Genomic DNA, 21177 nt, shown 5'->3' with positions numbered 1-21177 from the left:
ATTAATGATAATTACAAATTTACATATATAGCAAACATAAACAATAAATATAAACATAAACAATAAATGAAAATGAAATAAATTTATGTTTGTAAGATAATTACAAAGTAATAAAGTCACTACAAGTTTTCTTTTAATGACATCAATATTCCATGTTTCAAGTAAATTATTCTCCTTTTCTATATATTGAATATCAAATAAAGATGACAAACATAGTTTTGAATAAAAGCTATCTCGCTTGCTATACCTGTATCCTATTAACCATACGGAGTTTTTACAAGAAGCGATATTCTTAACTTCAATAATTCAATTATTTTTTAATTCTACAATTTATCTTAATTTTTAAATATTTAAGCAATAATGATTTGTCTGTGCTTGCATGTATTGTGGAGATATACAGTCATTTATCAAAGGTCCATTAAAACGTTCTTTTCGTAATTTCACAAAATCATTGCTATAATATTAGTATTAGGTGTTGGAATTAATTCGTAGCGTTTTTAATGAAAGAATGTTATTTATTTCACATGAGCATTAAAAAATACATTAATGAAAGTACTTCCCATCATTTGTAAAACGCTACGAATTAATTCCAACACCTAATACATTCAATATTATTGCCTTCCTCAATCACGCGACATATAACTTGTTGTAAAGGCTGAGCAGATTTACGAACTTTTTTTTTAAATATTATATATTAGGTGTTGGAATTAATTCGTAGCGTTTTACAAGTGATGGGAAGTACTTTCATTAATGTATTTTTTAATGCTCATGTGAAATAAATAACATTCTTTCATTAAAAAACGCTACGAATTAATTCCAACACCTAATATAATTCAAAAGAAAAGGCACTAAAGTTATCAAACAAACCATATAACGTTACACATTCACTTAAATGCAAAAAGTATATTATATGATATAAAATCAGGACCGTAAATTTTAATGAATTGGCACACAAAATGTTTCATCAAATTTTGAGCATACGATACATAATTTTCTGATTTTGAGTAATTGACTTATCATTATGGAACTTGCAAGTTAACGTAATAAAATGATTATAGATTTTAGACGGTAGCATTTCTTTTAAAATTATAAGATCAATATATATAGCAAAAATAATCTGAATTCTGCAGCTTTATATCTTTTACATTCAAATATAGAACGTGTTTTTTTAGAAAACTTACGAAGAATATATCGCTTTAATCTTAAAAGATTTTCGGAAATGTTATTAATTCACGAAATTGTAATTTATGAGGTGGTTTACCATGAATTCAATCATATCGTTTGTGACAAAGAAGTCTTTTTGCATCTAGTAAAAGATTGTGCATATAATCTATGGGTACATTATCTATCATATTAAAATTTTTATATCTAATAGCATGCTTCTATTAATATAATGCTCTGATGAGCCATAGTTCTGAATGAAATATCAATTCGCTTGCGTAAATTTTCAGTCTCAATAAAGCACAATACATTATTAAATAATAATGTATTGTAATTTATCCTCTTGATCACATTTTGTACATGAAAAATAATATGATTTTTAATACCTAAAGCAAATGATTTTGCAGGTGAATCACATATTAACAATTCGGAAAGGATATCTAAAAGAATTTATTAATATTTCGGTCGATAAAAGAATACATTCATTAATAAAATCCTTGAAAAATTCATTAGTAGGCTTTTCTGAACCATGATATAAAGCAATTAAAAACACATGTTATATAAATAAATACTTTTATTGATTTTACTGAGCATAAAATAGATTATTAGAACTTTTGAAAAATGAATTATTAGAACTTTTATTCAACGGCAAGCCGTATTAACTGCTAATGAAAACTCTTTGGTTGTACGTTAATATTATGATTTACACAAAATAAATTTAAGGTTTTTTCTATGCTAAAGTAATAGTATATTCCGGAACCTATAGGTGTTGTGACTATATTACTAGGTGTTCTTAAAAATGTTCTTGGATCTTATAAAATTTTATTACCGTCAGATATTTCAGGTATAATAGATTTTTTAATGCCAATAACGTTATATTTTTCTGTATAGCCCATTTGATTACTTTTGAGGATGGCGATATTTTATTTTTACGATTCTTAATTTGCTTAATAATACATGATAATTTATTAATGTCATAGTCCACATTATTAATTAATTTATTATCACATGGGATATTAATGTCATGGTCGTTAATGTCGCATAAACTTTTTTGCAATATTGCATTATTGTTAATATTGTTATCGTTTGCAATATTTTTAATACTATCATTATCTAATATAAATAAAAGGAGTATATAGCCACAACGCTAGATGTTTTAAACGCAAAAGTCATATATTTAAATTATCATATAATAAAGTAGACGTTTCGGTCAAGATTTGACCATCATCAGTACAGAAATATCAATATGTCAAAGAAAAAATATAAATACATAGAATTAAAACAAAGATCATTAATCATAAAAAATGGTAAAACAGCTTTCGCATATGGTACAAGTTGACAAAATAAATTGAGGTCCGAGAAAATGAAATTAAACAATATTCAATTGCTTAAGAACTATTTTCTATTACATCTAAGATTCCTTATTACAAGAAGCGAAGTACGACTTCGTATGAAACGAAATTTCCAGATTCTATTCAAAATTAAGAAAGAAAATACGTTTTCAATAATATTATTTTAATAATACGTTATTATTCATAAGAATCAGACTAGTTTTATAATAACAAATGCTTACCGTATTTTGTGATGCAAATCCTTGCAAATGTAATTCGGAGTAACTAATGTAAATTAACAGACAGACATTGGAATCACTGGTAAGAATTATTGCTGACAAAAATATGATGGCACAATAGCTAACGACAGTCTTTATATATTGTTAACTATCATTATCTGTATTAATAATATTGTGAGAATCATGAGATGATTCGATATTGTAAATTATTGATAATGATCGATTTATTTTATTTGTAAGTTTTCTAGAGAACTTAAGGTTCCTGATTAGGCGACCATGTTAGAATCGTGATGTCAGAAGAATGACACGTTAATTTATGTTGCGTGCCATTTTTAAATAAAGACAATTTGAATGAAACGAAATGACGAGATCACATTAAAACATTTATAAAAATCGATGAAAACAGTTTTTTCCTTTCTTGACAGTCAGTAAATGATCGTAAAAGTCACGTAAAGTAAGTCTATATTCGGGAAGAAATACCAGTCCGATAGCTGTTGAAATGAGTAAAATATACGCTTTTATATATAAAATTCCAAGGTAACTTTAGTTTTCATCGATAATTATGACTTTGATAAGTACGAGACAAGTCACATTTTCACAATTAGACAAATAATAACGAAATGGCACGCAACATAAATTTTGTCGTTAAAACGTCACTTTTCCACGTTTATAAGTTCAGCCATTTATCATGGTGCGGCGTTGTAACACACAAACAAGCACGAGCCCATGTCCGTGTGTTCGCTCTCTTAGCGCGCCGAGAATGAACGAGAGCTCCTTCTCCCTAGTAGCTTGATTCAAGCGAAAATCCTTTAACGGCAATCTCGGCCGCTCGACAGCCCTAGGCATCAATAAGGGAGGGTATCTTAAATATTTAAGTTTTAATAAATTGTAATAATAGTGTACCTCATTAATCCAGAATAGTATAAATCATATTAAAACGCAACAGTTTATGAGATATTTGTTTACGATTTTTCATGCGCGTTATATAATATACATCTCGTTCATAAATAAGAATAGTTCAGTAGAAGTACGAGGGCAAATCATTGAGTACCCATCAATCAATAAGTACCCATGTTAGTAATGAAAACGCAGGCTTTTCATAAAATTTTTTTTTCAACGTAATCCCCTTTTAGGAGGATATACTTGTCCCAACGCTTTTGCCATTTTTTTAATCCCTCAGAAAAATACGATTTGTCAAACTCTGCAAAATAGGCTTCTGTTTCGGCGATGACCTCCTCATTCGACGTGAATTTCTTTCCACCGAGCCATTTTTTCAAGTTTGGAAACAAGAAGAAGTCACAGGAGGCTAAATCCGGAGAGTATGGTGAATGCGGCAGCAATTCGTAGCGCAATTCGACCAATTTGGCTGTGGCGACTGCGGAGGAGTGAGCCGGTGCATTGTGAGCAATCGCGGCACTCATTGAACCGACTTTTTCATTCCCAAGTTATCATGCATAATATTGAATACTGTTCCGTACGATACGCCTATAGCTTCTGCTACTTCATGCACTTTCGGCGATCAGCGAGAATCATATCGTGGACTTTTTCAACGATTTCCTTAGTAACCACGTCTGCCGGGCGGCCTGGGCGCTCCTCATCAAAAACAGACGAACGACTACGTTTGAACCAATATCTGGTTGGACAGTTGTCATAAATGGTGAAGAGTTTCCATAGACGGTATCCAACTTCGTTTTTATTTCTTCGCACGTTTTTTCATCCAAAAATAAGAAACGAATCATTTAACGATACCATATCGATCAACGAATCAATTTTTCATTGTATCGGAAAACAACACGCTACGAATTGCTGTCAAATCAAGATTATTGCATGAATCACTCTGAAATTTTGTATGGCATCGTTTGAAAGATGGTAGTACACACGATGGTAATGCCAACTTGCATCAGCAACGTCGCCTGTCTTGAAACACGGGTACTTATTGATTTGCCCTCATACAATTAAAACGAAAGATATTGAATGTATGAAAAAAATCGGTATAAAAAATATACGTATTCGAAATAACTACAAAATGAGACGTGGAACATGAAGATCGATCTATTAGTTCAGTAAAAATTTTTAAAAACACTGAAAAAGCCTTTTCTCACTCGCTCGGTGTTCATTTAAATGCAAAGTTTTGAAATTCTCATAAAATGTAGTCCTTGTAATGACGAACAAATCTAGCCCTCAACAAGCTTGAAATGTTCATTAGTTTTTGTAAAAAATTTGTTTACTAAAAACTTGTCTGCGGAAAACTTAATTTCTTTATCTTTGTGCAATCGCACAATAATTGACAGGGGTGATTTTTTTTCTTCAAGAGTTGCATTATCACGTACATTTAATAACAGACGATTTTTTACAAAACTATTATAAAATGACTTTGAAAAGTGGGTATCTTTTTGCGTATAAAAAAAATGAAATAATTTTGTTAATATGCATCATATTAAATAGCCGTGTAAAGCATTCAACAGCTGACATTTTTCTACGAATTTAAAAAAAAAGATTACCCTCCAATTATTAGGAGCCGAGATAACAATTTTTTTTTCAAAAAATCATTGTGGGTCTAATTTTTAAATCTAGGGATAGATGTAAATCAATTAATGTGAGCCAATACAGGTTAGGCGTGTGTGAAATTGTATATTTTATTCTTGAGAAAAATTAACAAACATTTCAACTCTTTCGATTGAGTCTTCTTCAGTATAAAAATAAAATCGGTGACGTATAAATTTAATATAAAAAATGCGATGCTAATTTTTAAAATTAAGAGTTCCGTCTGGCAGCAATTTGATTTCGTGCGTTAAAATTTGCTAAATTTACATTTTCTCAGCAATAAATTGACGTGGAAACCTGATTTTTTTAAAATCTGGGACACCTCGACGAAATATAAACAAATAGCTTAACCAAATGTTTCGCACAGTAATCACGAAATTTTTAGTTTTTTCTTGAATTTTTTTTTCGATTTATTATTAAAAAATCACGTTTGAGTTATGCTAACAGTTTTGCAAATTATTTATTAATTATTTGTTTACATATTTCATATTTATATCTCCAATTAAATTCGCAAAAACAATTTTGTACTGATAATTCTGTACATTTAATTGTTCAATTGAACACTTTTTACAGCATATTAAATAAAGAAATATAGCTAATGTGACTTAAATTTGTTAATCAGACATGCATTCCATACTTAAACATGATTTTTTAGTAATAAACCGAAAAAATAAAACTTCAAGAAACAAAAATATTTTAAATAAAAATTTCAATTAGTACATAAAGTTACAATTCGAGATGTTTTTAATAGTAAATTCAATTCTTCCTTGACAAATTGGTGTCAGACGGAATTCTTAATCTTAAAAATTAGAGCCACAGTGATTTAAAAAAAAAATTGTTATCTCGGCTCCTAATATTTCGGATATTTTTTTTTAATTTGTAGAAAAATATCAGCTATCGAATGCTTCATACGGCTTATGATGCGTATTAACAGAATTATTCCATTTTTTTTATAGGAAAAAAGATATCGACTTTTTAAAGTCATTTTGTAATAGTTTTACTGCAAAAAATCGTTTGTTATTAAGTGTACCTGATAGTGCAATTCTTGAAGAAGAAAAGTCGCTCCTCCGACTGCTCAAAAATGAAAAAATTAAGTTTTCCGCAGACAGGTTTTTACAAATGGTTTGAACAAATGGCTTTTTGCAAAAACCAATAAATATTTCAGGGCTAGATTTGTTCGTCATCATTTTACGAAAATTTCAAAATTTTGCATTTAAATATCAATGAACAGAAAGCGAGTAAAAAAAAAGCCTTTTTCGGTGTTTTTTATTTTTTTTTCTGAACTAATAGATCGATTTTAATGTTCCACATCTCATTTTACGTGGTTATTTCGAATACATTTTTTTATACCGATTTTTTTTCGTACATTCAATATCTTTCGTTTTATAAGCGAAATACTTTTTGCAACTATTCAATTTTTTTCGCATATTTTCTTCACGAGTCTCGAATCTCAAACATACACATTTCTTTTCAGACTTTTTTCTGGTCTTTTGAGACTTTTGTGAAAAGAAATGCTGGTTTATAATTTTTTCCGGTAAAACCTTTCTACTTCTACTGAACTAATCTTGTTTATGAAGGAGAGGTATACTATATAACACGCATGAAAAATCGTAAACAATTAAATATTTCGTAAACTGTTACGTTTTAACATGATTTATATTATTCTGAATGGGAGGGGTACACTATTACTGCGATTTATTAAAATTTATGTTATTTAAAATTCCCTCCGCCCTTTATTGATGCCTAGAACCACCAAACGGCCGAGATTGTCGAGAAAGCATTTTCAGTCGCTTGGAACAAGTGACTAGTGTGAAGAGGAGCTCGTTGTCTCATTCACTCTCGGCGCGCCGCAGGCGAGCACACGGACATGGGCTCGTACTTACGTGTATAGCTACCAGTTTTGCCAGATCGCCGTCTGATTCTGTCGCCACCATCAATGCAGAGTTCTTGGCTGAGTAATCAGGAGCCTTAATGTTATGCCTTGTTTCAAACTTATGTATGGTTAAAAGAAAAAAAGGAATTATGCAAAGAATAAGATACGATTATATGTATATAAATATTATATGTACAACAATATTACATATTATTATAATATACTTATCTTAGAAAAATTTGAAGGGAATTAATCTCCCCGGTAAGATTTTCGACGAAGGAGAATGGTAATTGTCGATCGAGATCAAGACTAACCGATGATTACATGATGATCACTTCGACGACGGCAGCTTCCAGAGTCTTCTACTGCTTCCATACCGAAACGGAGATATTTAGTCGCGAAGACAATAAATAGAGGCGGAGAGAAAGTCGACATCAAAACAATATTACACGATCGCTTCTTCTTCTTTGCACGAAATTCAATGAAACAGATATTACACAATCGCGAAACCAAACAAGAAATACGGATCCAGCACTACATGATTCTAGAAAGAAAATGTGGTTGCTGCACATCATGAACAACACCATGCACAGGAAATGATAACGCTTGCAGTACCGTGCGGCGACAATTGGCGCAATCAATCAATTTACCGCTTTTCATAAAAGCGGAAGAATGATTGGCTATATGGTGTCAACTTCCGCCGCGCGGCAAGCAAGCAATTTTTACGTATGTAAAGCTATCGATATGTAGGGCGGAATCCATAAACGTTGCTCAAGTTTTGAAATAGTCTTAAAGCTAGTACTTAAAGTATCATGAATTAGAGAATTGTACTAACAATTAAGATAATCTTGAAACTAAAAACAGACTATGATCTCATAGTACTTGACATTCCAAGGACGTCTATTTTAAATCCGATTCATCCGCACGTTCATGGACATAAAATAGACATTCGTGTAACGTCCATTGTCGGAATTGAGTAAATGTTCTATTTAAAATATCTTAGAAATGTCTATATTTATATTAGCATTTGGATCTTACTTTTCCATAATTTTTCTTTATCAATTTTATTATATTTATTATTATAGGATTAACAAATTCATAATATTTATTGAGATCTACTGCTAATCCATATTTTAATCGACATTTTAATAAAGAAATTAAAATTCTATCATGCAAAATTATAATATCTCGTTAAATATTACAAAAATTGCAAAATGATAGAATTAATTAAGACTTTTCAATTCAGTTTAGTCTGTTCTATTTACGTACGAATGTTATTATATTAAATAGTTTGGGACATCAAGTATACATTATCAGTATTATTATATCCAATTAAAATATTAGTTAATATAAAAACTTTGTATTACTTTTTATAAATTACTAAATACTTTCCTTTTATAAGTTTTTTATATCTTTAATCCAACCTTTTAGATAGCACATGGACGTCATGGGGATGTTCAAGTTCTCCAAACGTCTTATGGACATTCGTTTGTCACAACCTCGGAATTGAAAACAAAACATCCTATTGACATCCTATGAACGTTCAAATAATGAATGTTCGAAATTGGACATACGATTGACGTCCATTCATGTCCGTGGACATAAAATAATATAATTAATTATACGATAAATATTCATTTTAACAAAATCAGCAAAAACAAATTTTGATAAATAAGAAAATAAAATTCATACGATTTTCTTTTGCAAATTGTAATTTAAATATAATTTATTGATATTACATCGTTTTATATGTTTGTAGTTTCCTAAATTAATTTTATTTTATTTTTTTTCTTATTTTCTTCACATTGGGAAATCTTTTGCACAGAAGCAAAATGAACTACCCTGAGAAGAAAAGTCCTCTACTATTTTACAATTTTCATAATAGTTAACAAGATATTAATTATTAAAAATTAATAAAAATTGATTTTTAATAATTATTCACTCAAATACTATCAACTTTACAGAAAAATTGCAAGAGACAAAAATTATTATTCATGCATTGTCAATTTAGTCCGGTCTACTTGCCCACGAGTATTGTCAACAGAATTATCAAACATCCTGTATATATTATGTACCAGAATATATATTCATATCATGTATAAAAAATGTACATTCATTTAATATTGTGCGCTGTATATACACACACTGTATAATACATGAATGGATATACGTATTATACGTACCGAAATATATATCCATATTATGTATATGAAATGTATATGCATTTTACATATAGGATATTATTTTCACATGATGGAAAAAAAATGCATATAGAATATCCAATGTTATGTGAGTAATAATAATAAAATATATATACATAAAAAAAGATTTCCAGTTTCTTGATGATTACATGACGCGATAGATACGTTAATCCGATTAAAAGATGTCTTAGATTCGATTCCGAAGTATGGTGGACATAAAATATCAGTTTCTAATTTTTGCAAAGCTTGCGAACGTGCGTGTAGATTAATAAGGTCACATCAAGAAATATATTACCTAAATTACAGGAACACACTTACCATATATTGCTCTTGAAGGAACAGATTACGATACTGTTTCAAAATTGACAAAGAAGTTGAAACAGATTTTTCAGGCCGAATAAAACAGTCGACCAATATAAAAGGAAACTTGTAAACATTTATGAAGACGAACGAAGATATACTTGATTATATAGATCGCGTGAAAGAATTACACACAGTAATACTGAAGAGAGAAGGAATTACTAATGGATACAGTGGAGAACTAGACGAAGCAGTTAGACAGAATGTGGAAAGAAGCGCTTATGAGAGTTTTATTAATGGACTTTCTACAGATTTATTAATACGAGTTAGAAATAATCACGATGTTCCTTACGTTTGAAAACTTCACAGCGTTTTACGCTGTAACATGTGCAATACAGTTATCAAAAATTAGAAACTAAAAATTTGCGTAAAAGAGCCATGAACTACAGGCAAAATTCACCATTTCATGCAGACATAGAATATAAATCGAAGCTCCTTCAAGGAAATCATGAAAGTGACAGTATAGTCATCAACAATAATAGAAGTTTTGATAACGTTCGACTTACATCCTTTATTAAATCTCTTATTCCTGGATTTGCTGGTCCTAACGCTCCCAAAGGAAGAATATATTTCTAAGGTTCTAGAACACTTTGCAAACGAATATCGTAAATTAGCAGAGCGACGTAACGCCACTCAAGGACAAAATAATTCGGGAAACGCCGCAAGTGTCCCGATAATAAGCAGCGTCCGTCGGGATGTTCCTCAAACAGGACACCCGTTAACAAGCATGATGATCATACCGAAGTCGGTCATCTTCTTACGTTGCCAGAATGAACACGAAAATAGGGACAAGTCGTTGTCCAGCAATAAAGTTATCTCCTCATTTAACAGAATCTTGTATATTCATGATCGACTTTGGTTTTGCGATTAATGTCATCAAGCAAGATCGCATTCGTCTCATTTCATGGGAAGATAGCGAACCACGTTCATTGCAAGGAATATCATCCTAAGTAGTAAATACACTTGGTCTTGTAAATTCGAGTTTATGGGAGAGCTCGTTCCTTTTTATATCATTTTAGATTCTGTTATGTTCTCGCAAGATGGAATCTTGAGCAACGAATTCCTACGAGAGCACCATTCGAGTATAAATTATAAAGATAAGAGCTTACATTATGATAAGACTATTCAATTTGTAGATAATATTAAAATTGAAGTTCCAGAAAGAACTATTTATCCATTTTACATTATCATTACCAACCCTGAGATAAAAAACATACCATTTATTACGCTAACTAAAAAAACTTGTTTTATGGAAACGAAATTGTTACTATCAAATCAAAATGAAAAGGCATACTTACTTATTGTTAATACTATTATACTACAGGAGAAAAGCATATGATAGAAATACCATCTGTCGAATTACAAGATTATGACTCGAGAGAATGAGGTAATAAATTGCACACCTCAATATCCAAAGAAATTTGATGAGAAGTAGAGGAAGCTTAGAGGACCTGGTATACAAATTTGGAAACTCAGAAGATCTTCAAGAATCTTGTTACACAGTGAAGGATTATTGAGGACGTATTGAGTCTAACGGTACTCGTGAAAACCGTCTGAAAATAAAAATATTAAGTCCAGCGATACTTTCGTGAAAACCATCTATGTGAAAACAAAGATTATGCTCATCGAGTGGATGACAACTGATGCTACGGTCCGAGAAAACACAATAAGCAGTCCGAGTCTTGATGCAGATTTATCATTGTTAACGAGTAATGTTGTATAGTCTACTGTAGCAACTTGTGTCAAACTCTATTTACTTTTGCGAAGAATCGTTACCGCGAGATTTCAGATCATACAGTTATTATGTTTAGAACATTTAAATGAGGAAGAAAAAAAAATGTTATATCACTGATTACTAAAAACGCTGATAGATTTCATTTGCCGATAGAAGGCCTTGGAGATACAAAATGCCGCAGAACATGTTATATCGATTACCAACGAGATGCCGATACATATTAAACAATATAGATATCCACCGGTCCATAAGAGATAAACAAGTGCAAAAATTATTATTTTGGATTGATAGAAACGTCCACTTCGCCTTATAATTCACTAGTATAGATTGTTCCTAAAAAACCAAACTCTTCAGGTAACAAACACTGGAGGATGATTATCGATTACAAGAATTTGAACAAGATTTTGAAAAAACTATAGGAGATGCATACCGAATATTACTGATATCTTAGATCAATTAGGATCCGTTAAATATTTTTCTGTATTAGATTTGGCATCAGGATTTCACCAAATCCCGATATCACCTAAGGACGCACCGAAAACTGCTTTTTTTATACGAACATTATCATTTTAAAAGAATGCTCTTTGGTTTAAAAAACGCACCCTCTATATTTCAAAAGCTTATGGATAATGTATTATCTGGCTTACAAAGTAACGAATTATTCGTGCATATGAATGACGTGGTCATCTACGCGAATCCATGGAGGAATATGCAGTAAAATTTAATAGGTTAATAATAAAGAAATTGAGAGAGACTAAACTTAAAGCTTTACTCAGACAAGTGTGAATTTGTATGTCGAGAAGTCACCTATGTAGGACATATAATTTGTTCCTATGGAGTCAGACCTAATCCCGATAAAATAGATTTTATAATGAATTTTTCCATTCTGAAAAATGCTAAGAATATTAAGCAATTTTTAAATTTAACTAGCTATTACAGACGTTTCATTTTTAACTTTTCAAAAATAGCCAAACCACTGACGGATTTGTAAAAGAAGGACATTGCTTTTACGTGGTAACCTAAACACAAAGAAATGTTTAATGCATTGAGATTTTCGGAATCGATACTTCAATAACCTGATGAAATATTTTATTTAATGACAGACGCATTCGGATATGTTATTGGAGAAATATTAAGTCAATATAGCATTGGCAATGATTTGCCTATTGTTTTCACATCGCGTGTACTGAATAACGCCGAACGAAATTATTTCACGACAGAAAAAAAATGCTTAGCAATTATTTATTGTATAAGTCATTTTAGACCTTATTTGAATATGGACAAAAATTTGTAATAATCACAGATTATAAATCTTTAACTTGACTTTATTTTGTTACAGATCCAAATTCGAGATTGTGGAAGTGGAAAATGAAATTAACCGAATATGATTATGAGATACATTATAAAAAAGGTTGTTTGAATACCAATGGAATTCCAAGTTAATGCCTTATCCTCAATCCCCAATCGAATCATTACTTTTATGAACGTTACAAGAAGATGAATATAAATAAAGATAAAGATAATAAGATAAAGATAATAAGATAAAGATAAATCTTTATTCAGTGTACATCCTGAAATTAAAGAACGAAAAAATAATATTACAAAATCATTAGAAGTGCCTTTAACCGTCAACAAAGGTAATCTTGAAAACAATTTACCGAGGACATCTAGCCCTGAAATTCTAGAAACAGTCCTGAAGTAGTCCATTCGAAACATAATGATTCAGAGATCGCGCTCGATGATCTAGAATACGACGATAGCGACGAGCCGAATTATGAAGAAATTTGATGCAAATGATGTGCCCTAGGCATTGTAAGAATCTCGCGAAACGCGATTAGACATCCAAGTTAGTACGAAGGCAAGTCGATAAGTTCTTAGAAAATCTGTCAAAGGGCACTCGCAGTGTCATATCACATTACTTTTTGATAAGTAGCATCTTTCAGCTGATTACTGTCAAATTTTGAGCGGAATTCATCGCGTGGTTTCATTTTTGTAGACGATTAATGCGAACAACCTTTGTATTTTTTGCAAAATGGAAAAAAATGATTTTCGCAGTGATCAAACATCTACATGAAAAGTTTAACGCCGAAAAAATCAAAGTCGAGTTGAATAATATTCATAGCACATCTGCACCAGCGTTTGCGACTGTATACAATTGGGTGAATGAATTTAAACGTGGTCGTACATCCACATGTGATGCACCTCGTTCGGGACGTCCAATTAAGGCTGCTACGCCAGAAATCATCGATAAAATATGTTTTGACTGATCGACGAGTGAAAATGCGCGAGATTGTTGAGGCCACAGACATATCACATGGCACAGTGATTTCAATTTTGCACGAACAATTGAGTATGAAAAAGCTATTGGCAAGATGGGTGCTGCGTTTGCTCATTGTGGACCATAAACGCGACCGGGTGATGATTTCAAAATAATGTTTAGAGATGTTTCAACGTAATGCAGAATTTCTGCGTCGATTCATTACTATAGACGAAACATGGAGCCATTACTTCACACTTGAGACGAAGGAACAGTCAAAACAATGGACTTCACCGAGTGAACCAACTACGAAGAAGGCGAAGACCGTGAAATCGGCCGGAAAGGTGATGGCCACTGTTTTTTGGGATGCACGCGATATAATTCATATCGATTACCTTCCGTCAAAGCAAACGATCAATGACGATTACTACGCAGCCTTATTGGACCATTTCAACAATATTTAAAAAAAAAAACATCCCCATTTGGCGAAGAAGAAAGTGCTCTTCCATCAATTCACGTGCCCAACACTGATGGCCAAATTTAACGAATTTCGTTACGAATTGCTTCCCCATCCAGCATATTCGCCAGATTTAGCCTTCTGCGACTATTTCCTGTTTTCAAACCTGAAGAAATGATTCGGAGGAAAGAGATTCACTACTAGAGAGCAGCTCATTGCCGAAACAGAGGCTTATTTTGAAGGACAAATCATATTATTCGGACGGCTTGAAAAAGTTGGAGAATCATTGGATTAAGTGTATCGAGCTGAAAGGAGACTATGTTGAGAAATAAAAATGAATCGATCAAAAAAAAATTGTGTTTTACTAAATTTAAAAAATGTGTTTTCTATAAACTTATTGACTTGCTCTCGTATTAATAATTATATATATTGTTATAGTACAGATAAGAATAGAGTTTTATTTGATTTATTATTTTATTTTTAGGGTTTGTGAGACAGTGTTAGGGATGGGTTTATTAGTGATGATTGTTCGGTTTAAGGGTAATGATTTATATTATACATTTAATTTTAGAAAGTTTTAAGAGAAGGGGTAAGTAAGGGTTTAAAAAAGGGAAAAATTATAAATTAAAAAATAGATTTTTTTATATTAGAGTTTACGATAGGTATATTAGGCGTACAAATAAGTTTCCGCCGTTTGACAAAAGACGGCGCCACTAGCAAGCTATGGTTAAAATTGTCTGATGTAAAACATTATAAGGTTGGACATCTGTCAACAACATAACCTTGAAATATTAGCAATTTTGTATCAGCATCATATATTTTTTTTTGTGCGAAAATGCCGAGTTTTGAGCCGAATAATCGTCATTTGCGGGAACTTTTGATTTACTTCTTTAATTTTTAAAGAAATCTGCAGCTGAGGCTCATCAATTGCTTGTAGAAGCATATGGTGAGGCTGCCTTAAGTGAGAGAAGTTGTCGTGAATGGTTTCAAAAATTTAAGAACGGTGAATTTGACGTCGAAGACAAAGAACGTAGCGGAAAACCGAAAGTGTACGAAGACGCGGAATTGGAAGCATTATTGAATGAAGATTCGTGCCAAATGCAAAAAGAACTTGCACTTACATTAGGAGCGACTCAACAAGCAATTTCACATCGTTTGAAATCGTTAGGAATGATTCAAAAGCAAGGGAATTGGGTTTCATATAAACTGAAGTCGAGAAACGTTGAACGCTGATTTTTCATACGTGAAATGTTGCTTGTCAGGCATAAACGAAAGGGTTTTTTACATCGTATAGTCACTGGTGATGAAAAATGGATCCACTACGATAACTCAAAGAAGAGAAAATCATGAGGACCTGGCCATGCTTCAACATCGACAGCCAAGCCGAATATTCATGGAAAAAAACTGATGTTGTGTAGTTGGTGAGATCAGCTTGGTGTCGTGTATTATGAGTTGCTCAAACCGAACGAAACCGTTACTGGGGCTCTCTACCGAACACAATTGATGAGATTGAGCCGAGCACTCAAAGAAAAACACGCCCACTACTACTCCAGGCATGACAAAATTATTCTCCTGCATGATAATACTCGATCACATGTTGCGGCGTCGGTCAAAACCTACATGGAAACACTCAATTGGGAAGTTCTACCCCCGCCGTATTCATCAGACATTGCCCCTTCCGATTACCATTTATTTCGATCAATGGCGCATGGCCTGTCTGAGCAGCACTTCACATCATATAAAGATATCAAAAATTGGATCGATAATTGGATAGCCTCAAAAGATGAAGCGTTTTTCCAACGTATCCGTATGCTACCAAAAAGATGGGAAAAAGTAGTGGCTAGCTGGATAATACTTTCAATAAAACATTATGTATCGTTCTTTCACAATTCTTTCAATAAATGCTTAATTTTTGATTAAAAACAGCGGAAACTTATTTACGTATACCTAATTATTTATAATCCGGTTAATGTTTGCGGATTAATAATTTCGGTATTGGATAAAAGTTCGGTAGAATTTATGGGTAAAATTTTTATCATTAGATTTGTTGAAAAAAAGTTTAATTTTAAGTTGTATATAGTTGTATTTATTTTTACTTATTTTAATATTATAATATTTGTATTTATATAACTATTTAATAATTATTTAGATAGCTTATAACATAAAGCATAATATCGAAGATATTAGGAAAATTTATTTAAAAAATTTTTATAAATAAATATAGAAAGTTAATACAATATTATTTTTATAATAAAAATATAGTATTTTTTAAAATTTTATTTAAAAAGTAATATGGGAAAATTTCCGTAAATAATGAATTAGAAGTTCATTTTTAATTACTTCAATGAGAAAATTAAATTTAATAATCAATGATATTATTAACAATAATATACCTCTTGTTTGGTTTTGGTTTAAGTTTAATAATAAATTTAAATTATGAGTTAAAAAATTTATAATATTAATTTTATATTATATGATGTTTGGGTGGAATATGAAAAATTTTAAATTTTGTTTAGATATACATTTTATATATTATATATATATATATATATATATATATATATATATATATACTTGTATATATAATAGGGGAGTAGGAGGGGGGGAGTCAAATAGAGTAAAAAGTAAATAGAAAAAATGGGGCATTTATAATATTTTATTATTTTTGTTTAATATTGTGGGGATCTTAATCTCTATAACTGCATGCGAATTCAAGCTGCCTGCGCTCTCTAGAGCTATTTTCTCCCTCCCAAGCGGCGCGGACATTAGAGCTAAGGCGGTGACCCCATAAGAGGGCGCAGAGACTTAGTGAGATACACAGGAAACGCGTGAGAAAGGACATTATTGTTTTTGAGTTAAGTTAACGAGTGTCATAGTGAAAACCTACGCATCGATACATTTATCCGTTAGGGTCTTTAACGTGATCCTACAATATTTATATTAAATTTAGGAAAAATCGGTTACTGCAGAGAATTTTTGGAAGGAATTATTAGTTACTAATTAATTTTTAGTAAATTTAGGAAAAATTGGTTATTGCAGAGGGTTCTTGGAAGGAATTATTAATTACTAATTAGTTTTTATTTTTATATTTATTTTTAGATAGAATTCTTAGATTTTTTACAGTTAAAATCAATAATTTAATTTGAAGTTAAAATGTTTTTATAAATATTTACTTTAAGAATTGATAGATTAAGAAATTAATGCTCTGGAGGGGGAGGGGAGGGCAATTTAATTTAAGTTGAGTGGATTTATATTTATTAATATTATTAATAAAAAGAATTATGTAAGTAAAATAATAAGATATATATATTTAAAGATAATATTATTTTTTAATGCAATTAAAATGTTATAAATTAAATTAATTAATATTTTTAATTTTATTAATTAAAAATAGGTAGGATGAGTGTATAGAAAGTTAAAGGGTAAAGATTTGAGGTGAGTGATTCTTGTTTGTAAAATAAATTTAATTGTAGATTTAAAAAAAATTAAGTTTTTAAAATATTTTGTTAATTAATTAAAATAAATATGTTATATTATTTTTTAATCAAGGGAATATTCATTATATTCTGAATAAAGGCCGATGATTGAAATAAAAATATAAATGAGTAGAAAATAATAAATGGATTAAAATTTATGATTTTGGATATATAAATTAGGGATAAAAGGAGAGCAATTTCAATATCGAAAATTAGAAAAATTAGGCTAATAATAAAGAAGTTGAGTTCTGAAAGATAATCGGACCCTGGATTTTGGATTGGAATGTTGCCACATTCATGGGGATATTTTTTCTTGATTTAAATTAGTTTTTTTAGAGACAATAAAATTAATTAAAAATAGAGGATAGGGTAAATAATATAATAATAATATAATACAAGTAGTAAAAGGGGAATTAACAATTCAATTAATTGAAAAAGAGAAAAGTAGATTCCCAAGGTAATTGTTATTAGTAGACTTTTTTTCCTTTCTTGTATCTTTATTAATTAAGGCGTGGGCTTAAGTAACAGATAAGCCTGAAGAAATTAGAATAATATGTTTATAAAAGGTATATCGAATGGGTTAAATGGAATCATATCTTTAGGATGTCAAAATTGTCCAATTTCAATTCTGGGGGCTAAAGATGAATGAACTATGCCCAGAAAAAAAAGATAAAAAAATTTCTGAAATAATAAATAAGATTATATCAATTTTTATGCCTTTAAACATGTAAGTTGAGTGGCATCCTTGAGTATAAGTAGTTTTTCGAAGTACAACTCATCATCATAAGTATATGCAAATTAAGATGTTTGGGATTGATAGGGTTAGAAGATGATCTGTAAAAATTATGGAATCATCTGAGAGATTAAATTATTAAAAATTCTAAGGGAGACAATAATATAAATAAGAGGTTAGAGGCTGTAAATGTAACTAAATGGAAAGGATGATTATGATTTATCATAGTGATAACTTAAGTTTCTGTGCTATATAAAGTAGATAAAATTGAGAATACATAGGTCTGAATTATATAATAGATACTGAGATTTCAGCATATAAAGTAAGATTTGAATGGAAATAAGAATTAGGAAGATAGTTAAAAATATTGATTCCTGATGAATCAAGGAGGGTAAGTAATAAATGTCTTGCAATTATATTTGCTGTTAAACGAATAGCTAAGGTGAAAAATCGAATAATTAAGCTAATTGATTCAATAATAACTATAAATAATGATATTAATGTAAAAGGAATGCCTAGGGGGGTTAGATAGACTAATAAATTATTTAAATAATTAGTGATTTTAAATAATATCAATCTTATTCAAAGTTAAGAGAAAGGGAAAAACAAAATCTTATGTACTGGAAGCTATGAAAATGTATAGAAAAAGTCCTAAAAAATTATTGAAAAAAAGAAATAAAATAAGTCTTGTGAAAATAATAATATTTAAGAAAGAATAATTGATTAAAATTTTAAATTCATTAAATATATAGTTAATAAATAAATTTCAGATATAAGTAATACGAGATGGGGAAAATCAGAATTGATAAGGGAGTATAAATAAAAAAATAAATATATTTAATCAATTTATAGATAAAGAGGGGGATGAAGCGGGGTCAAAAATAAAAAATAAATTTATTATCATATTCAATTTCAAAAAATTTTTTTATTTATTTGTTCTAAGCTTATAAGTGATGGTGAATTATAATGTAAATTACAGGGAAAAATAAAAAAAAAATATAAAGAAGAAGTTAAAATTAACATTATGATAGTTAGAAAAATTAATATATATGTTTACATTAATGATATTATTTGAGGAATAAAAGAATATTATTTTAAAATGACAATTTAATATTTATATTTAACTAATTCTTTTCATTAAAAATAGAGTTGAATGTACTATTGTAATTTGATTTAAAAGATCAATATTTTATTCAGTCATTTAATAGCTTATAAAAATGAATTTGAAGATTGATTATAAAATAAATAATTTAAAAGTATAATAATAAAATAAAATATTTTAAAAATTATACATATAATAATATGAAATAATATAAATTAATATAAATTATTTATTGAATGAATTATTTGTTAGCTAACAGCGTACGATCTACGAACAAACTTATTCTATGGATGTGTACATTAACGTTCTACCGCGCACGCTTCCCGCGCACGGCTTCTTCTCGCCATGTTGTTCACGCTACTTGCTTTCGGCACGCACGTTTATATATTCTGTTAGTAAAAGCCATATAGTGACCACTCACATACTCTTATTCATTTCTCGCATCTCCACTACGTTTCCCTGTAAAACCTTAACATCATTATATAATAATATTGAAAAAAAGATTTTTATAGTTATAAAAAAATAAAGGAAATATAAAAATTATTAATTTGATTAATAAAAAAAATTAGTTAATTAAGAAAAATGTAGAAGGGAAATAGAGTTTAATAATAAATAATAAATTATGATTGTAAAATATGGTTGTAAAATTATGGTTGTTAAGTTAACCCTAATAAATATAGAGATAAATTAAATATTTAGGTAAAAATTATTTAAACTAAATCCAGAAATTAAAGGAAATCAGTAAATAAATCTTGCAATAACAGAGAATACTGCTCCCATAGATAATACATAGTGAAAATGAGCAACCACATAGTAAGTATCATGGAGAAAATGTCAATAGAAGAATTAGAAAGTATAATTCCTATAAAAATCCTCTTATTGAGAATAGAAAAATAATAGAAAATAAATCCTATGGATCATAAGATAGGATTGTAATTAATTTTTATACCATTAAGAGTAGAGATTCATCTAAAAATTTTGATACCTGTGGGGATTGCAATAATTATAGTAGCGAAAGTGAAATAGGTTCGATTATCTACATCAAGTCCGATAGTAAATATATGATGACCTCATACAATGAAATCTAAAAATCCGATAGTAATTATAGCATAAATTGTTCCTAATAACCCAAAGATTTCTTTTTTACCTCTTTGGTTTATAATAATATGAGAAATTAGTAATATGAGAAATTCTGGGAGGATTAAAATGTAAACTTCGGGGTGTCCAAAAAATTTAAAATAGGATCCCCTCACCCAGAAGGGTCAAAAAACGAGGTATTTAAGTTTTGATCCGTTAAAAGTATGGTAATGGCTCCGGCAAAAACAGGTAGGGAAAGAAATAATAATACTGCTGTGATGAGTATTGATCAGACTAAGAGAGGAATTTTGTCTAAGGATAAAATTTTTTGGTGTATATTTAAAATTGTAGAGATGAAATTAATTGCTCCTAGAATAAAAGATATACCTCCAATGAAGAGAAAAAATAGTTAAATCAATTGATGGTTTTCTGTAGAATATATTAGATGTAAGAGGGGGATAAAGGGTTCATCCTGCGTCTACTCCTAAATATAAAAAATTTCTTAAGATAAGAAGAGTAAGTAATAGGGTATTGGGAAATCGTTTTAACGATACGCTATCGCTGACCACAGATGGCGTTTCTACCACCGGGACGTTCATCTTTTGCATGCATGATTAAACAATAACAGTTC

General features: G+C 30.0%; 1 pseudogene; it reads right to left on the bottom strand.

The window, feature by feature from the left end:
* Nucleotides 1–823: 823 nt before the first annotated feature.
* Nucleotides 824–7523, bottom strand: LOC147908036 (uncharacterized; annotated as a pseudogene).
* Between the last annotated feature and the right edge of the window lie 13654 nt (nt 7524–21177).

This window comes from Acromyrmex echinatior, chromosome 11, assembly GCF_024713525.1.
Source record: "Acromyrmex echinatior isolate Ae372 chromosome 11, ASM2471352v2, whole genome shotgun sequence".
NCBI lineage: Eukaryota > Metazoa > Arthropoda > Insecta > Hymenoptera > Formicidae > Acromyrmex > Acromyrmex echinatior.
The sequence above is the reverse complement of the archived record's forward strand: the minus strand, read 5'-3'. Positions and strand labels throughout refer to the sequence as shown.